Source organism: Chiloscyllium plagiosum, unplaced genomic scaffold (assembly GCF_037043375.1).
Source record: "Chiloscyllium plagiosum isolate Xiang-an unplaced genomic scaffold, Cpla_swu_hap1 HiC_scaffold_9, whole genome shotgun sequence".
Classification (NCBI taxonomy): domain Eukaryota; kingdom Metazoa; phylum Chordata; class Chondrichthyes; order Orectolobiformes; family Hemiscylliidae; genus Chiloscyllium; species Chiloscyllium plagiosum.
The window spans coordinates 94,430,205-94,446,777 of record NW_028270147.1 but is presented as its reverse complement, the minus strand read 5'-3'; the positions used below and the strand labels follow the sequence as shown (position 1 = coordinate 94,446,777).

Genomic DNA, 16,573 nt, shown 5'->3' with positions numbered 1-16,573 from the left:
AGTCAATAAATTGGATAATTCTCCAGGGGAATTATTCAACAATTGTAGTATTTGTCAGTGGAATGATTCAATAATCTGAATATTGGTCAGTGGAATCTGTGTTCCATTGGAATATTGAACAGTAGACGCATCCAGCACTTATTAGAATGATGCTCTGTGTGACACGCAACGTGATGATTGGTTCGTCATCTCTTTTGGGAAAGTCAAAGTTTGTTGGCTGAGAGTTTTCACAATCTGTAAATTGGTAAATGGAATCATTAGTAATTTCAGTATAAGTCATTGAGGTTACACACCGGTCTGAACGTTGGTTTGTCGACTTATTCAACAAATAGAATATTGGGCAGTGGAATCACTCAGCAATCTTAATGTTAGTCTAAAATAATTTAGTAATCTTAATATCAGTCATAGAGGTTTACAGCATGGAAACATCCCTACAGCCCAGCCTGTCCATGAAGCCCAGTTTTCACAATTAACCTCGTCCCATTTGCCTGCGTTTGGTCCATATCCCTCCATGTACCTGTGTAAATGTTTCTTAAATAACAAAATTGTACTCACCTCCACCAATATCTCTGGCAGTTTGTTGCAGACACTCATCACTCTGTGTGTGAAAAAAATTGTCCCTCTGGGCTCTTCTGTATCTCTCTCCTCTCTCACCTTAAACCTATGACCTCTAGTTTTAGACTCCCCTAGTATGGGGAAAAGCTGTTCGCTATTGACATTATCTATGCCTCTCATGATTTTATAAACCTCTATAAGGTCACCCCTCAGCCTCCGACGCTCCAGGGAAAAATGTCCCAGTCTATCCAACCTCTCCTCATAACTCAACTCAAACCTTCCAGTCAAGACAGCACCCTAGTAACTAATCTCTGCTCTCCTTCGAGTTTAATAACATCCTTTCTATAGTAAAGTGATTGGAATTGCACGCAGTACTCCAAATGTGGCCTCACCAATGTCTTCTACAGCTGCAGTAAGACATCCCAGCTCCTGTACTCAATGCTCTGACCAGTGAAAGCTAGCATACTGAAAGCCTTCTTCACTGCCCTGTCTACCTGTGACTCCATTTTCAAGGAGCAATGAACCTGTATCCCTGGGATTTATCGACCTTAACATGTTTTAAGACATCCAGCACCTCCTCTCCTGTAATGAGGACACTCTTCAAGACATTTCCTCAAGTTCCCTCGCATCCAAACCTTTCTTGAAGATAAGTACTAACGAGAAATATTCATTTAGGATTTCACCTATCTCTGAGTATCTGCATGTAAATGACCTTGATGATCTTTAAGAGGCCTTATTCTCTCTCTTGTTACTCTCTTACCCTTCATGTCCTCACAGAATCTCTTTGGATTTTCCTTTTACGCCATCTCGTGTTCCCCTTTAAGCCCTCTGATTTCTCTCTTAAGTGTACTCTAACGCGCTCTGTACTCCTCAAGGAATTCACTTGAGCCCAGCTGCTTGTACGTGTTATGTGTGTGCTCCTTTTTCAAAACCAGGGCCTCAGTAACTCTAGACATCCCGGGCTGCCCTACCCCCTGCCAGCCTTACTCTTCACTCCAACAGGAGCGTGCTGGCCCTGAACTCTCGTTAACTCACTTTTGAAAGCCCTCCACTTACCAGCTGTCCCTTAGCCTGCAAACGGCCCATTTCCCCCTCTCCTCAGATCAACTTTTGAAAGTTGATGATTAGATTAGATTCCCTACAGTGTGGAAATAGTCCTTTGGCCCAACCAGTCCACACCGACCCTCCGAAGAGTAACCCACCCAAAACCCTTTTCCCCTCTGACTAATGACCTAACACTACGGGCAATTTAGCACGGCCATCTCACCTGACCTGCACATCTTTGGACTGTGGGAGGAAACCGGAGCACCCGGAGGAATCCCATGCAGACACGGGGAGAGCGTGCAAACTCCACACAGGCAGTCACCCGAGGCTGGAATCGAATTGGGACCCTGGTGCTGTGAGGCAGCAGTGCTAACCACTGAGACACCATTCCTAACCACTGAGACAAGTTCCTGTCTAAGACTGCCAAAATTGACCTAGCCCCAATTTGGAGCTTTAACTTGTGGACCAGACCTATCCTTTTCCATAGCTATTTTAAAACTAATGGAATTGTGCTCCCTCACTAACACGTCCAAGACTTCCCTCAAGGAAATCAAGTTCTCCCTCTTCTCCAGTCGGGCCATCTACAGATTGAGTGAGAAATTCTTCCTGAACGCACTTAACAAATTTCTCTCCATCCAAGCCCTTAACACGTTGACAATCCCAGGTGATGTTAGGCAAGTTAAAATCCCCTACTATTGCAACCCTATTATTCTTGCAGCGATCTGCGATATCTGCTCCTCAACCTCCTGCTGACGACTGGGGGATCTACAGTACAATGCTATCAAAGTCATCGTCTTTCCCTCAGTTCTACCCATAGAGACTCAAACCTCCAAGAGTATCTTCTCTCAGTATTGCCCTGATGTTCTCCCTAATCAAAAGCAGAGCTCCTCCTCTACTCTTGCCCCCCCCTACTTCTGTCCTTCCTATAGCATTTGCACCCAGTCTGCTGCCAGTCCTGTCTTTCCTTCTGGAATAGCTGTTATGTCCCAATTCCGAGTTCACTTGCCTTACCTGTCAGGCTTCTTGCATTGAAATAGATGCAGTTTAACCGAGACATTCCTTGCCTCCTGCCGTGCCCTTGCCTGCCCTGCCCAGGACTGGAATTGCAACCTCTGCCGTTATTAATTAACTTGCTCTCATTAACCTTTGTACAGCCCTCCACCTTCTCTTTCGGCTCTGCACTGTTTCCGGAGCCAGCCCTCCTGCCAGACTAGCTAGACCCTCCTGGGTGGCACCAGCAAATCTCCCCCTCAGGATATTGGTCCTCCTGTAGTTCAGGTCCAGCCCATCCCTCTTGTACAAGTCAAAATGTATCATCTCATACTTATCAGGATTGAGTTCCATCTGCCATTCCTCTATCCAGTTTACCAGCTGATCGATATCGAACTGTGGCCTGAAGTGGCTCAGTGGTTAGCACTGCTACCTCAGAGCGCCAGGGACCCAGGTTCGATTCCACCCTCGGGTGACTGCCTGTGTGGAGTTTGCACATTCTCACCGTGTCTGAGTGGGTTTCCTCCCACAGTCCAAAGATGTGCAGGTTAAATTGCCCATAGTGTCCAGGTGTTGGTCTGGGTGGGTTACTGTTTGGAAGGTGGGCGTGGTTTTGTTGGGCCAAATGGCCTCTTTCCGCACTGTAGGGATTCTATAAGAAGGGATCTCAATGATCCAACAGTCTGAGCCTCTGCCCCCTGCGCCAAGCCACACTTTCTGCCAAATCTTCCTGTTCCTACTCTGGCTAACATGTGGTTCCGAACGTGCCCCAGAAACGACTGTCTTTAAGTTCCTGCATTTGAACCTTTCGCCTAACTCCCCTAGAATTACTCTTCAGGACCCTGTCCCTTTTCCTACCTACGTCATTGGTACCAAGGTATACAATGACTTCTGACGGCTCACCCTCCCCCTTAAGAATTTCAAGCAGCCACTCAGAGGGGTCCTTGATCCTGGCACCGGGGAGGCAACACACCGCCCTAGAGTCTGGAACGCAACCACAGCAATGCCTGTCTGTGCCCTCGACGAGAGAGAGCCCGACTACTAATGCTAGCTTCAACATTGGCCCACCCTGCTCTACAGCGGAACCAGTCATGGAGCCACAGGCCTGGCTGCTGCTGTTATGCTCCCCTGACGCTATCACCCCTCCCCCTAAATATCCCCCCCCCGCGGGAAATTTTCAGCAGTCTGAACACTGGTCAGTGGAATAATCTGAATATTGTTCAGGAAAGGCCTTCAGCTGTCTGATAAATAGCACTATTTGGAAAGCGCCAATCTAAATTGAGGAGAATGCATGTTTGTTAGCGAAGTACTTCAGCTCAGCAGTCACTGGAATCGTTCAGCAGTGTCAATATTGGTCATTGAAATGTCACAGCATTCTGAACATTGGCTTAATGGATCGTCAGCAATTGAAATATTGGTCAGCGGAATCATTTTAGTGATCTGAATATTGATCCAGCAATCAGAACATTGAACAGTGCAGCCATGTAATAGTCTGAGTATCCAACAATTTGAACATTTTTCTATTTATTTCTTCAGTAATATGTGTATATATTCAGGTGCCACATGTGAAGCTACTTAATAAGGTTAGAGCCTATGCGTTTTGTTTGTTCACATGGATAGAGGATTGGCTAATTACCGGAAGACAAGAGAGCCGGGATAATGGGCACATTCCCAGGATGGTAATCTGTCACCAGTAGAGTGCCACAGGAATCAGTATTGTGGCCACAATCCTTTACAATATACGTCAAAGACATGGATGAGGAAATGACCGTACTATCGCCAAGTTTGCAGGTGGCACAGAAATACGGGGGCATGCTAGACTCTTTTCCCGAGCTTTCACACACGATTTGCAATTGGCACACACCAACTTCTGCCAACAGTTAAAGTTTATTAAAGCTTGTACAAGCTAGGCGACCCCTTTTGACCCTCTTCGCAGGAATGCAGAGTCAAGTCAAAGTGAGGCACTGAACAAAGAAAACACCCCCCCCGTTGTAGAGGTCAGTTGGTCATGCTCACAGATACTCTGGCCACTCCCCCCCCCCCCCCAGTCACATACCACTCAGGACCACCCCCAGTTACTCCGTCACAGTCACATGTCAGCCCAGGTACAATGGCAGGATGACATCATCCTTGGAGATAATGCTAATGCCCCAATCCTGGGGAATCGTTATGCCAACGAATTCCTGACCCTGTGATTCCCCAAGACAATGTAGGTGTGATATGTTCTAGCTTCAGGGGATGGCTGTGAAAGCATTTCTGAATGGGAGGGCCTGAATGAAAGTTTAATTTGATTAAGGCAGGAGACTAGTGGTAAATGTTTGGCCAAATGGAGTGTGAGTCATCCACACTCCTGCTGCAGGGATGTTGTCCCCACCCAAAGACAGGACCGTTTAACCCTTTAGCATCTTACATTAATGTCCAGAGAGATAGTACAATTTAATCTTTTAACATTACAGTGGTGAGGATGACCCATTGCATCTGCAGGGGGATATGGACAGGTTCACTGAGGGGTCAATAACATGGCAGTTGAAATATAATGAGGGGAATTGCAAGGTTATGCACTTTGGCCGGAGGAATAGAGGAGCTGAATGTTATTTAAATGGAGGAAGACTGCAGAAAGCTGCAGCACAGAGGGAAATGGGAGTCCTCGTGCATAAATCTCAAAACGTTAGCCTCCCATGGGGGATGTTGGCCTTCATTTCAAATTTGAACCCGTTATCTAATAGTGGTATCGGTGCCGGTCCAGAGGAGAGTCACGAGGCTGTTCCCAAGTGTGGAGGGACTGTCTTATAAGGAGAGACTGAGTAGGTTGGGTTTGTATTCAGTGGGGTATAGACAAATGAGAGGACACCTTATTGAAACATGAAAGATTCGTGAGGCCTTGACAGGGGGATGTTGTTTCCCCACGTGGGCAACTCTGGGATGCAGAGGGAATTGTGTCAGAATGAAGACTCGCACACTTAAGATGGAGGTGAGAAGGAATTCTATTCTCTTAGGTGGCTGCGAAACTGTGGAATTCTTTCCCGCAGAGGGCCTGTTGAGGATGGGCCATCAAATATATTCAAGGCTGAGATCGTGAGATGTTTAATCAGGAAGGGAATGAAGGATTATGGGAAAAAGAGGCAGGGGAGAGAAGCTAAAGATGATCAGACTAGCCATGATCTCACTGAATGGTAGAGCAGACCTGATTGGTGGAATGGCCTATGTCTTATGACTTTTATTGGCCGATCGTTTCAGAGTTGGTCAGGAAAATTATATTGCATTTCTGGATATTCGTGAGGTGAAGTTTTCAGCAAATTGATGATTGGGTCAGTAAATTCCTTCATGGTTGTTCAGCAGAGTTAATAGGCGCGGTGAATATAGGTCAGTCGACGCAATTGAAATCTTGTTCAGTAGAGTCGTTCAGTAATCTGGTTGTCACAAACTGAATATTCTGTCCATGAATGTTGGTCAGTGGGAATGTTCAGTGAATTTAATGTTGGGCAGTCGATTTTAGGCAGCAAACTCAACAGTGGCCAGCAAAATAATTCGGCATTCTGGAATTTATTGCTGGAGTCATTCAGCCATCGGAACATTGGTCAGTGGAATCATTCAACAATGGGAACACTCGCCAGTCGAGTCATCCAGCCATTTAACAATTCAGTAACTTGACTATTGATCATTTAGATCACTAAGGAGTCTGAATATTGGCCACGAGAATAAATTTGCGTTCTGTATATTTTTTCAGGTAAACCGTTCAGCAATCGGAATATTGGTCAGTGGGATCATTCAGGAATCTGAATATTGATCAGTGGAAACATTCAGCATTCGGATTATTGGTCAGTGGAATCATTCAGAAATCTTAATATCGGACAATTGATTTATTCAGCAATAAGAATATTGAAATATGGCACCTTGCAGCAATTTAAATATTCAGCAGCACCATTGATGAACAATCTGAATATTGGTTAATTATTTTAATTCTATTATGAAATAACTCCACAGAGGTCCTGTCACCAAGTCACCCTTTTATTTACTAGCAGAGAGTCCTTGACACTGATCCGGTTCCCTAAGAGACAGCTCTCAGAGTGAACAGACCTCTGGCAATCCTGTTTATGCCTGTCAGCCAGGGCTCCCTGATTGAAGCAGGTTAACATCCCCAATCAGGGAACTCATAGTCGATGACATCCACCTGGCTAACCTTGGTACAGTCATTGCAAGTAGTAACAACATTCTCAATCCTGAACAACAGTCTGTAGAGCTTTCCAACAATGTAATGTTTGGTGACTGTTATCACTTAGCAATTGGAAGAGCGATCATTAGAAACATTTTGCAATCTGAATGTTCCTCACAGAGTTGGACAGCAGTCTGAGTACGGGCAATAGAATTGTTCAGCAATACGAGTCCTGGAATATGGCTTCATTAAGCAATATGTATAGTGAGGAGCAGAAGCTGATGGTCGTTCAAAATCATTCAACTGCCTGAATATTGGTCAGTGGGATCATTCGGAAATCTGAACGTTGGTCAGTGGGATCATTCGGAAATCTGGGTATTGGTCAGTGGGATCATTCAGAAATGAGAATAGTGGTCAGTGGGATCATTCGGAAATCTGAATAGTGGTCAGTGGGATCATTCGGAAATGTGAACATTGTTCAGTGGGATCATTCGGAAATCCGAACATTGGTCAGTGGGATCATTCGGAAATCTGAATATTGGTCAGTGGGATCATTCGGAAATCTGAGTATTGGTCAGTGGGATCATTCGGAAATGTGAGTATTGGTCAGTGGGATCATTCGGATATCTGAACATTGGTCAGTGGGATCATTCGGAAATGTGAGTATTGGTCAGTGGGATCATTCGGATATCTGAACATTGGTCAGTGGGATCATTCGGAAATGTGAGTATTGGTCAGTGGGATCATTCGGATATCTGAACATTGGTCAGTGGGATCATTCGGAAATGTGAGTATTGGTCAGTGGGATCATTCGGATATCTGAACATTGGTCAGTGGGATCATTCGGATATCTGAACATTGGTCAGTGGGATCATTCGGAAATCTGAGTATTGGTCAGTGGGATCATTCGGATATCTGAACATTGGTCAGTGGGATCATTCGGAAATCTGAGTATTGGTCAGTGGGATCATTCGGAAATGTGAGTATTGGTCAGTGGGATCATTCGGATATCTGAACATTGGTCTGTGGGATCATTCGGAAATGTGAATATTGGTCAGTGGGATCATTCAGAAATCTGGGTATTGGTCAGTGGGATCATTCCAAAATGTGAGTATTGGTCAGTGGGATCATTCGGATATCTGAACATTGGTCAGTGGGATCATTCGGATATCTGAACATTGGTCAGTGGGATCATTCGGAAATCTGAGTATTGGTCAGTGGGATCATTCGGAAATGTGAGTATTGGTCAGTGGGATCATTCGGAAATGTGAATATTGGTCAGTGGGATCATTCAGAAATCTGGGTATTGGTCAGTGGGATCATTCCAAAATGTGAATATTGGTCAGTGGGATCATTCAGAAATCTGGGTATTGGTCAGTGGGATCATTCGGAAATGTGAGTATTGGTCAGTGGGATCATTCGGAAATGTGAATATTGGTCAGTGGGATCATTCAGAAATCTGGGTATTGGTCAGTGGGATCATTCCAAAATGTGAATATTAGTCAGTGGGATCATTCAGAAATCTGGGTATTGGTCAGTGGGATCATTCCAAAATGTGAATATTAGTCAGTGGGATCATTCAGAAATCTGGGTATTGGTCAGTGGGATCATTCCAAAATGTGAATATTAGTCAGTGGGATCATTCAGAAATCTGGGTATTGGTCAGTGGGATCATTCCAAAATGTGAATATTAGTCAGTGGGATCATTCAGAAATCTGGGTATTGGTCAGTGGGATCATTCGGAAATGTGAATATTGGTCAGTGGGATCATTCAGAAATGTGAATATTGGTGAGTGGGTTAATTCTTAAATGTGAACATTGTTCAGTGGGATCGTTCAGAAATCTGAGTATTGGTCAGTGGGATCTTTCAGCAGCCTGTTCTATAGTTCTGGCTGGTTACATGTAGTCATTCTTACTGCTATCACACAGTCTAAGAGCAGTGTGTATTGTCTCAATCCTTTACAATGGTGTATCCTTTACAACTAGTTAAGATTGGTTCAATGCAAAGTGTGGTTGGTAGCTGAAGCAACAGGAGGTCCTTGATTTACAACTGTCTGACTTCAAGCACTTGTGTGTACAAATGTGAGGGGTGTCATTTTAAAGTCGTGACATAGATGCATTTGCTGTACTTTCGAGTGGCTCCTTTACTTTGTCCTGCTCTTTGTTTTGACTTGAGTATAAATTGAGATCCAAACAGATTCTAGAACAGAATCCACCCAGAGAGCCGGGGGCTGCCTGTACATCAAATAATCCTTACCCGGTACAAGCAGAGGTGGGGCAAGACATTAAATTATCGGGAGTGATCAAATTGGATGATACCACCCACATTTTCCCTTTTTGGCGAGGTGACTATTTGGGATTAAAGTTTAGAACTGAGAATCCTTCCATAAAGACAAATGTTTTCTCTCAGAGAGCGGTTCGGCTTGCGCAATTCCCATGATCCTCTTGTGCAGAAAGTTGTGAAGATTGTGTCTTCAAGAACAGGTGAGACGTGATTGTCAAGGGATTGAAGATTTGATTGGAGGAGGTGTGGAGGGAAACGGGGAGGGGACATTGGAGTTAAGTCTATAATTGTATCGGCTATGATGTCATCAGTAGAATCGTTCATTGCCTTGCTAATTGGCCAGTGGAATTATTAATCAGGCTAATTATTGTGCTGTAGAATAACCCATTCTCCTGACTGTTGGAGAGTTGTTTCTTTCATCAACCCATAATTTGTCTGGGTGATTCATCATTGACCTCATTATAAAAGAACAAGATTATCCCACAATCCACTTAATGCTCTACAGTACCCATTCATCAAGCTGCTTATTCATGAGCCGGATCAATCATCGATTGGTCAACAGAGCTATCTGTTGATACAGTCACTGGCCAGAGCAGCCAGGCATCAAACCCACAATTTGAATCATAGTATCCCTACGGTATGGCAGCCCGTCGAGTCCACACTGACCCTCTGAAGAGCACCCGCCCTGCCCCGCCCCATCTCTGTAACCCTGCATTTAGCGAGGCCCATCCACCCTAACCCACACATGTTTGAATTATGGGAGGAAACCAGAGCACCAGCAGAAACCCACGCAGACACGGGGATAATGGGACGACGGGTGGGGGGGAGGCGTTCGACAAGGTTCCCCATGGGAAACTGATTAGCAAGGTTAGATCTCATGGAGTACAGGGAGAACTAGCCATTTGGATACAGAACTGGCTCAAAGGTAGAAGACAGAGGGTGGTGGTGGAGGGTTGTTTTTCAGACTGGAGGCCTGTGACCAGTGGAGTGCCACAAGGACCGGTGCTGGGTCCACCACTTTTCGTCATTTATGTAAATAATTTGGATGCGAGCATAAGAGGTACAGTTAGTAAGTTTGCAGATGACACCAAAATTGGAGGTGCAGTGGACAGCGAAGAGGGTTACCTCAGATTACAACAGGATATGGACCAGATGGGCCAATGGGCTGAGAAGTGGCAGATGGAGTTTAATTCAGATAAATGTGAGGTGCTGTATTTTGGGAAAGCAAATCTTAGCAGGACTTATACACTTAATGGTAAGGTCCTTGGGAGTGTGGCTGAACAAAGAGACCTTGGAGTGCAGGTTCATAGCTCCTTGAAAGTGGAGTCGCAGGTAGATAGGATAGTGAGAAGGTGTTTGGTATGCTTTCCTTTATTGGTCAGAATATTGAGTACAGGAGTTGGGAGGTCATGTTGTGGCTGTACAGGACATTGGTTAGGGCACTGTTGGAATATTGCGTGCAATTCTAGTCTCCTTCCTTTTGGAAAGGTGTTGTGAAACTTGAAAGGGTTCAGAAAAGATTTACAAGGATGTTGCCAGGGTTGGAGGATCTGAGCTACAGGGAGAGGCTGAACAGACTGGGGCTGTTTTCCCTGGAGCGTCGGAAGCTGAGGGGTGACCTTATAGAGGTTTCAAAATTATGAGGGGCCATGGATAGGATAAATAGGCAAAGTCTTTTCCCTGGGGTGGGGGAGTCCAGAACTAGGGGGCATAGATTTAGGGTGAGAGGGGAAAGATATAAAAGAGACCGAAGGGGCAACCTTTTCACACAGAGGGTGGTACGTGTATGGAATGAGCTGCCAGAGGATGTGGTGGAGGCTGGTACAATTTAAGAGACATTTGGATGGCTATATGAATAGGAAGGGTTTGGAGGAATATGAGCCGGGTGCTGGCAGGTGGGACTAGATTGGGTTGGGATATCTGGTCGGCATGGACGGGTTGGACCGAAGGGTCTGTTTCCATGCTGTACATCTCTATGACTCTATAATGTGCAAACTCCACACAGTCACCCGAGGCTGGAATTGAACCCGGGTCCCTGGTGTTGTGGGGCAGCAGTGCTAACCACTGAGCCACCATTGCCCACAATTGATCATCCAAGCAGATGAAGAAGGAATAAGAGTAGGCCGCTTTGGCCCTTTGAGCCTGCTCCCGAATTCAATAAGATCGCGGCTGATCTGATGTTTAAGCCAAATCTGCATTCCTGCATATCCCCAATAATCCTACATCCCCTTGGTCATTATTAATCCATCTCCCTCTGCCTTAGAAATATTGAGAGATTCTGTATCCACTGCCTTTTGAGAAAGGGATTTCCAAAGACTCATAACCCTCTGTGGAAATGGAAATGCTTATTTATCTCTGTTTTAAATGGGTGCTCCATATTTTTAACCTATGAGCCCTAGTTCTTGATTCTCCACGAGAGGAAAACACGCTTTCCACATCCATCCCGTCAAATCCCCTCAGAATCTTATCTGTTTCAATTATGTCACCACTGACTCAAATAAACTCCAGAGGATACAGATAGATGCTGTCTACCCTTTCCTCATCAGGCAATCCACTGATTCTAGGTACCATTCTAGTAAACCTTCACTGAATTCCTTCCAACACATGAAAATATTTCTGTAAGTATGATGATCGGTCTTGTACCAATACTCCAGATGCTGCCTCATTAATAGTCTGTGAAACTAGAGCCTAGCCTCTCTACTCTTTGATTCAATTCCCCTCACAATAAGAATTCAGTAGAAATATTTATTAACCCGATAGATAATTCTATTGAGAAATTAATTCTCAGTCTGTGTATTGATCAACAGAATTATCCATTTGTTTGACCTCTGTCCAATATATCTATTCTGTCACCGTGGATACAATTAATTGATCTGCTGACCAACAGTCAGATCGATTTCTCAATCAGTTGAGTCATTTTGGACTTTGAGTCATGGATTGGCTTAACTGAATTAGTCTACCCAAACGAACATCTTCTATCCTTGAATATTGCTGAAGGAGGGGAATGGTGCTGAAGTTGCACATCTCGCTGTCCCCTTCAGGATCAATGCAAGAATGCCAAATTTCAAACGATTGCACCAATTTATACTGCAGATGAAAAGGGGGCTGTTTGGTGAGAGCGTTGGCTCTGATTGGCTGAAGCGTTGCCATGGGAGAAGGCAATGCAGGACTGTCGGCTGCCTGAGCTCCTGAATGATTCAACAAGGCGACATGCTTAAACATATTCCTTTTGCTTTGAGTCAACGTAATGAAGATTGAGTGGCGATCTTGTGAAAACATAACTCAACATTTCCTCATAAGCCAACCCAGTCATCCCAGGAATGAGTTGATTGAACTTTCTATGAACTGTTGATGACAAAATTGTGTCTTATTCTAAGTAAGGGGACCAAACTTGTACACTGGATCATAGAGGCCTTGTATAGCAGTGGCAACACTTCCCTTCTGTTATATACTCGATTCCCCTTCCCCTTACAGTCTATTGACTTTCTGAATCACTTATTGCACCTCCACATCAATAATTGTTGGCTCATGTGCCAGATCCCACTGTACTGCAGAACCCTGCAGGTAGGGGCAGCACAGTAGCTCAGTGGTTAGCACAGTTGCCTCACAGCAGCAGGGTCCCAAGTTCGATTCCAGCCTCGGGCGACTGACTGTGTGGAGTTTGCACATTCTCCCTGTGTCTGCGTGGGTTTCCTCTCACTATCCAAAGATGTGCAGGTCAGATGAATTGGCCATGTTAAATTGCCCATAGTGCTAGGTGCACTAGTCAGAGGGAAATGGGTCTAGGTGGGTTACTCTTCGGAAGGTCGGTGTGGACTGGTTGGGCCCAAGGGCCTGTTTCCACACTGTATGGAGTCTAATCAAAAAAATCTAGTTCTCAGATAAAGCGTATTCTGGCAGTGTGATTTGCTTAGAACGTCACTGAGGAATTAAGGACTGGTATTTTCGAGAACACTTACCCCTGTTTGCAATAGCACGATTCCAGCTATGATAATTTTGCGCGTGCCGTTCTGCCCATGCGCCATGTCCAGCTTTCTGTGAGAGGTACTGGACAGAGAGCAGTTTTCTGAGAGAGATACATTGAGCAGCTTCCTGTGAAAGATAGACTCTTCCTCGATTATCCCTTTCTTTGAAAAAATGGAGGGTCATAGTGCCAAGAATGTTAGCAAGAAGCATCCTGGTGATAAAACTGCAGGTGGTGAACGCAAAAGAGAGGCTATAACACTGGAAGAGCAGCTGGATTCGCTTAACAGGAATGAAGGAGTTTACCTCATGCACTATGATGACCCTTTGTCCCTATATTAACAATATTTTTTAAATGTACTGTGTTAAATTTACTTTTGTTTCATTGATAAGTATGACTTATACCTTCATTCAGGCTGTGCTATACTTTGTGTTGGACTCTTGGACGATCTTTGAGTCATCATGAGTGATATATTTTGCCAGTCTGCCCCTAACCCCACTTTTCCCATGGGCTCCCTTATTTATATCAAGCGATTTTGTATGAAGTGAGGTTTGGCTGGAACGCAACGACGGCCTTATAGGGGAACTACGTGTCATCTCCCTCCATTTTAATAATGTGCTGCTTTTCTGTCCTGTCAAGCTGAATGCTTTTCATGTAAGGCAAGTGAAAATGAGTCACAGTATTGGCTCAGATGATTCAAACTTAAAGCAGTTGTTAATGTAGCTATTAGCACCCTCAGGATTGTTTCGGAGGTGCTGCCCAGTTGTAGCTGTTGGTATTTGGGGTTTGAGGGCATGATCTGGTGGTGGATGGCGTGGGCTCTGCCTAATACGACAGTGAAAGCAACTTGTTGGCTCAACCATCTAATCACTGGGACATACAGCTGATAGATTGCATTGATACTGAAATCCACACACAGTTGTGGACGGAGCATCTTTCTGAGATTAGATTAGATTCCCTACTGTGTAGAAACAGGCCCTTCGACCCAACAAGTCCACACCGACCCTCCGAAGAGTGACCCAACCAAGACCCATACCCCTACATTTACCCCTGATTAATACACCTAACACTACGGGCAATTTAGCGTGTCCAATTCACCTGACCTGCACATCTTTGGACTGTGGGAGGAAACAGGAGCACCCGGAGGAAACCCACGCAGACACGGGGAGAATGTGCAAACTCCACACAGAGAGTCGCCTGAGGCGGGAATTGAACCCGGGTCTCTGGTGCTGTGAGGCAGCAGTGCTAACCACTGAGCCATCTTGCCGCCCTTTATTCTAGACCCTTCCGATCCCTTCATTATCTTCAATGCACTGTCGGAATTACATTTCCCAAGTCTATGCACTCCCCAGTTTATAATAAACTGAGCTCTTATGCCTATTATAGGCTTTACAAAGGAGCACAGTTAGATTAATATTTAATATCAAAGGCAAATGTATATTCCACTGTAATGGTGCACAGTGATTATACATTGTCGGCTAAATAAGGGCTAATTAAGGTCATGGCAAACTAGCATAATTCACTCCAAAACAAATGCCTTTATGCTAATACTCCATTTGTTTTTAATGTTACCTTGCAGCATGAGTTGAAAACTATGAATGACTCAAGCTCTCTAACCCCACAGTCCCTTTTTGTCTCAAGCAATAGAATTTAGCTCATAGACTACCATTACACATTAGCCCCAGCCACATGCATAACTCTACATTACATCCAGGAATGAAGAGCTGGCTGTCAGTTATTTTTCCCGAGCCCACTCCCCCCACCATGTCTGTAAGCCGAGGGGTGGGTGCTCACCTGTGACTTTTGAGTCGTTTGCAAATTGTAGAATTGTGCCTTCATTTAGATCCTTGGCAAAGACGGTCATTTTTACTGACCCCCCCCCCCAGTGTTTTTGATTTCTGTGTGGTGAGATTTGAACTCATTTTTACTCTCTGGATTATAAATGCAGAGCTCTCTCATGTAACCGTACCCGGGGTCCTATGGAGAGACTTGACCTTCACATGACTAGTGCCCCCATCTTAGAATCCAGAAGCTTGTCGTTTTGACATCACGGGCATAGAGCCGGTGACTGTCACTTTATTACACAAAGTGTCGGAGAGTCCCTTGTAAGTGAGCCTCCAGCATGGATCGTCAGCTTTGTGAAAGTTGCTTAATGACCCTGCTTTGGGGTGAAGTTAAACCAGAACAGCAGTGTACTGGAGGTGACATGGAGTTCTGGCGATGGGCTGTCTCATTGAATGGACAAACAGTAAGCAGAGCAATTAATAGGGCGCCCAGTTCTTCAAACTGGTCGCTATCCATTCAAGTCGTCGCCCAGCGGAGAGAGAGCGGGAGTGGGATGCTGAAGTTGCATGATCAGCTACCGCCATATTGAATGGTGGTGCAGGCTCGAAGGGCCGAACGGTCTACTTGTATTTCCTATGTTACACTGGTTAGCACACGCCACTGAGGCGGAAGGTACAAGCCCTCCCAGAGTCTTAGGGCAGCTCCTGCAGATTGACCCTGCAGCATTGAGAGGGCTGCCCATTCAGATGGTGATGTGGATCCGAGACTCTCTTAGGTGGCTGGAGAGGAGCACCTCATTCGGCCCGTCAGTGAGTCCGCGGCCCGGCCTCCAATAAACCGTGGAGCATCTACAAACCCAGGCCTCAGCGAATTCCAAATATTCCGGACCTTCCGAGTGAAGCAGTTCCTCCTCATCTCCGTCCAGAAGATGGGGGTCCAGAACTAGAGGGCATAGGTTTAAGGTGAGAGGGGAAAGATATAAAAGGGACTTATGGGGCAACCTTTTCACACAGAGGGTGGTACGTGTATGGAATGAGCTGCCAGGGGAAGTGGTGGAGGCTGGTACAATTGCAACATTTAATAGGCATCTCGATGGGTATATGAATAGGAAGGGTTTGGAGGGATGTGAGCCAAGTGCTGGCAAATGGGACTAGGTGAATTTTGGGATATCTGGTCGGGATGGACAAGTCGGACTGAAGGGTCTGTCTCTGTGAACTACATCTCAATGACTCTATGTTAGATATCATCAGTGACAAATTGTTACCTGCTGGGACAGTACTGTGCACACCCACTGCTCAATCCCCGGTGTTGATGTGTCTTTTCCCATCCTCTACATTCATGCCCCAGAGGGACAGCAATTCCTTTTTGTTCAATTACTCCTCAACAGGGCTATTTTACATGAAGTTATTTTACGACCGGGAAACTGCTTTGTTTTAATGTTTCCAACATGTGTCCCCTCGTGAGAGAGTCTGGGGACCACAGGGCAAAATCTCAGAAGAAGGTGTCTCCTATTTATCACGGACACGATGAGGAATTTAGTCTCTCTGAGTGTCGTGAATTTGTGGAATTATTTACTCTGGAGGGCTTTCGTGGTTGGGTCATTGAGTCTATTCAAGGCCGAGAGGGACAGATTTTAAATCAGTAAAGGAGTTAAGGGTTACAGGGAAAAGGTAGGAAGGTGGAGTTGAGGATAATCACATCAGCCCTGATCCCATTGAATGATGGAGCAGCCTTGATGGGCTGAGTGGCCTACTGCTGCTCCTGCATGTTATAGCCTAAGATGCGCAATATCTGTATT

At 45.2% G+C, this 16,573-nt stretch overlaps 1 protein-coding gene across 2 annotated transcripts in view; it reads left to right on the top strand.

Moving 5' to 3' along the window:
* The window catches only part of LOC122548313 (pre-B-cell leukemia transcription factor 1-like), a 214,646-nt gene that overhangs the window by 38,849 nt on the left and 159,224 nt on the right, over positions 1–16,573 (top strand). For both annotated transcript variants that reach the window (XM_087990288.1, XM_087990287.1), the window contains exon 2: positions 6,317–6,407. The gene's annotated coding sequence lies outside the window, so the exon portion shown is untranslated. The remainder of the gene's footprint in view (positions 1–6,316; positions 6,408–16,573) is intronic.